This window comes from Tympanuchus pallidicinctus, unplaced genomic scaffold (genome assembly GCF_026119805.1).
Source record: "Tympanuchus pallidicinctus isolate F22 unplaced genomic scaffold, pur_lepc_1.0 scaffold2, whole genome shotgun sequence".
Classification (NCBI taxonomy): domain Eukaryota; kingdom Metazoa; phylum Chordata; class Aves; order Galliformes; family Phasianidae; genus Tympanuchus; species Tympanuchus pallidicinctus.
In genome coordinates, this window is record NW_026294721.1 from 28062501 (window position 1) to 28066572 (window position 4072).

The 4072-nt window shown below is 34.3% G+C and overlaps 1 non-coding gene across 1 annotated transcript; it reads left to right on the forward strand.

Annotated features, from left to right (window-relative positions):
* The first annotated feature begins 249 nt into the window (after positions 1-249).
* On the forward strand, positions 250-414 carry LOC128080777 (U1 spliceosomal RNA). The gene has a single exon (XR_008206884.1). It is a non-coding gene; the product is annotated as a U1 spliceosomal RNA (small nuclear RNA).
* The last annotated feature ends 3658 nt before the right edge of the window (positions 415-4072 follow it).

Below are 4072 nucleotides of genomic sequence, written 5' to 3' on the forward strand. Positions count from 1 at the left end.
AGCAGGGAAGGGACAGAATCAGGACAGCAGACTGACCAACTGAACACAACTAGCCAGAGGAATATCCCATACCACATAACATCATGAGGAAGGAGAAGGTGCTACACCTTTTCTGAAGGTGTAGCAGTTCATCTCTCTCTCTCCTTCACTGCTTGGGGGGGCTATATGGGTATTGGTCAGTGAGTGATGAGCAACAGCTTATGCATCACATGTTATATATTTATATATTTATATATAGTTAAAAAAAAAAAAATTGCCTGGCAGGGGAGACAGCATGATTAGGCAGGTGGTTTTCACAGCAGGAAGTTCATCTTCTGCACTCCAGGTGTGCTGATCACTGAAATTTTCTCCCAAATGAAGGAAACTTGCTGTGTAATTTGTGGTAGTGGGGGACTGTGTTCACACTCTCCCTGGCCTTTATTGTCCTAACTATTATCCTTTTTGTTTTCTCTATCGTACTAAATAGTTTTATCTTAACCCATGAGTTATACTTTCTTTTTTTCCGCTTCTGTCCTCTGTCTCACTTGGAAGGGGAGGAGTGAGTGAATAACTGTGTGGTGCTAAGCTACCTGCTGGGTTAAGTCAAAACAATCTGGTAATAACGATTATTTGTTCTTGCTAAATAATTATGTCTGGCTTTGAATCATTATCGTGCATATAGTTTTTTAAAAAAATGTTTTTATTGATCTTATTAAGAAGACCTTTATCAGGTATTTATATGAAAGACTTCATGCTCCAATCTCTGTGTAATCACAGGAGCAACAACCGCAAGTGTAGCTTAGTAAAATAAAGCATTGCTTAGATGTTCTGAAATCCTGAATGATGAACTCAGACTGCCTTCTAATTTGAAAAATCAACTATTAAATTGGATTTAAGCTTTTACTTTAATTAGACAAGTCCCTGCACTCTCATATTCACATCAGTGTAATGTTTCTTCTAGATGCCAAATCTTTATGCTGGCAGGTGTTGATTGCAGTGTTGGCATCTATTAAACATAGAAGATATTTTAGAAGATCTTAAATATATTTGAATAATTAAAGGTTGAACACATGACTCATTGCAGAGGATAGCAAGAATTACTCTGAATTCTGTGTACATTTGACCATATCTTTTGTGCTGCTGTATGAAAATGAACCTGGTTACCACCAAGATTTTTCAATATGAAGCAAGGTATTAAAAGTTCTCAATCATTTAATCATATAATCTGAGTATTTTCTGTTGTGTTCCTTAACCTATTGGTTTTTTTCTGTATCTGTCATAATTTTTGTTTTTATACATCGATTTGTAGCCCAAAGACAGACAAGATCAAAAACATCCAAATGAGTGGCTTTGTGTTCCATATTTTTAGCCATTTTTAACGGTCTGCAGATATTTCCTTTTTTTGTTGTTGCTGTTATTTCACTTAAATTCATTTTTCGGGCCACTGTTGACCCTCAATTAAGATATCAGATATGGATTGTTCCATCTTAGACACTCACTCAAAGTTTAAAATGACTCATCTGACTTTTTTTCCCTCATTTCAAAGTGGATATTTTATACATATATTTTTATTCTCCGGTATATTTCTTTTGCTCATAGGTATAAAATCCAATTCTGGAGGCCTCTTCTGTGAAATCTCAGTTTGTGACAGAAAATAAATTGCTTGTATGTCTTACTTTAGAAAAAGTAAAGAATACCTTTCTCCTTGTTCTTATTTATGAAACAAATTCTGCTGTTAGAATCTTTTCACTGAAAGTTCTTGCAATTGCATGATGTACCACAATCACTGCATCACCAGGAAGCCTACTATTAGAGAGAACCTATCTTTCACTATGATTTCAGTTTAAGTGCAATTTCAACACTGCTCTAGAGTTGGAAAACAAATTGAGCAAAGAATGAATGTGGTTTAAGCCTGAAAAGGTTTCTTTAGATACATGCATAAATTGAAGTCATCACATCTAAAAATCTGCATATCTGAAGGCAATCTGAACAAATTACCAAGTCAACTGGTTATTTCCCTCTGAGATTTATGTTTATATACCCACATGTATATGTAAACGATCACATTCTTAAAGCTATACGTAGCTACATTTAGTTGGATGACACAGAGGTACAAGTTCAGCTTTTTTTTTCAAAGCATTCATTTGGAGGCATTGTATTTATAGAACCTGCTATTTCCTTTAGCAGATACAAATCATACTGGGCAAACTTTAACATATTACTTCAAATAGAGCAGTATTTCAGTAATACCTTTTATGAGTTCTGGATGTGATTGCAGTGGGAAAAATATAAGAAACAGAACAGAGAAGAATTGCCTGATCTTTCTTGAAGCTCCTGGTTGATTCATTTCCTTAGCTTGAGGACAGAAGGAGGTGACTCCTTTCTAAGAACCTTCCTCATATTTGCAGAGGTATTTGGAAAAAAAATTATCTCCCGACTTGGGGGAGGTTTGTCTGACTGCATTTCTTGACTTACCAGCTGGGAATTATTGATTCCTATGTGCAAAACTTGCCATAATGATCACACTAACATCTCTCTGCCTCTGGTAACAAACCACAGTTTCAAGTATTTGGCTGTAAAACGATAGAAGGTATTTAGATTGCTTACCTACTTTCTAGCATGAACGTAAGACAAATTCAGCCTGTTTATTTCATAGAGAAGCCGTAAATACAACTTCTCTATTGATTTGATGCTGACAGCCAAAGAATAATACATAAATTGATTTGATATTGTACTTTTTGTATATTTTTGTATATTTGAAAGCCACAGGGAAGGCACTTACAGATATTTAGATCAGAAATTAATTACTTCTACTATTACTAAAATCTGAGGTCACAGAATTGTTGAATGTACTGTGACTGTTCATAGAAATAGGTTACCCAGGGAGGTTGTGGAATCTCCATCACTGGAGACATTAAAATTCTGACAGGACATGGGCCTGAGCAACCTGCTATAGCTGACCCTGCTCTCCAGAGGTCCTTCTCACCTCAATTCTTTTGTGTTTCCATTACTACTCTTCTTTTTTTTTTTTTTTTTAGCCTGTTTGTTTTCATAATGTCAAGATAAATGTTTTACAAAGTATATCTTTTTCTGCATAGAAAAAAAGAACAAAGTTCATATGAAATAATTAACTTCTGTGAAGTAATAAACCAATTAACAGATATGTGTATTACTATCCTTTACATCAGTAAAAGTAAGCAATTCTTCAGTCTTTTAAGCTTATAAGCTAGTTTTCACTTACTCATTTATTGTATATTATGCAAATAAAAGATCATTCTTTTTTCCCTGTTATTAAACAGACATAACTAGAAGTATTCTATCCATATTTCTAGCTTTTAGCAAAAGTTGAACTCAAAAATTGAGATATTTCTGTTATATGCTAACAATGAAGTCTTCTCCTAAAAAAAGAAGCTGTTGAAGATGATGGATTTTATGGGCAACAAAAGCCTATACTTATTTCTGCAAGATATCTCCAAAGTCCTTCTTGCTTCATAAGTAAGTTTTTTTGGACTTCATACAATATGAAATAATAAAAGAGTATCGTAAGCAGTTATAGCAGTTCTAACATGCAGTCTGTCTGGAAAAAATATATTATTGGTAGAAGGCATTTCATTTATAAAGGTAAAAATGTCTTTATGGTTACTAAACTTAATTAAGGAGAGAAAATTCTAAGTGAAGTTAATTTGCAAAATCATATTTGAAGAAAGAAATACCACAATATAAATTGACATTACATGAATTAAGAAGTACAGATGTATAAAACTATTAAATACAATATAGTTGGCTGACAATTTAAATAGTTTGTCAGGTTGCAGAAGATACAAGAAGGGCATTAAATCTCACTGAAGAGCTGTCTCTAATAAGACAATGAGAGCATTGAGATAGCTAAATGGAGAGGAGATGTGGTTTGCTGCTACTGAATTGGCTGCTAGGAGAATCCTGCTGAAGGGATCTGTGCTTCCAAATTTGATATGCATTACTTGTGTAATTTGGGACAAATCACTTCACCTGGTGGGGAACTGCCCCTTTTCGCCCTTGTTTGCACTTCTTTATTTCTAGGTAGTTCTTATGTGTAATGTAAGAGAACAAAGCC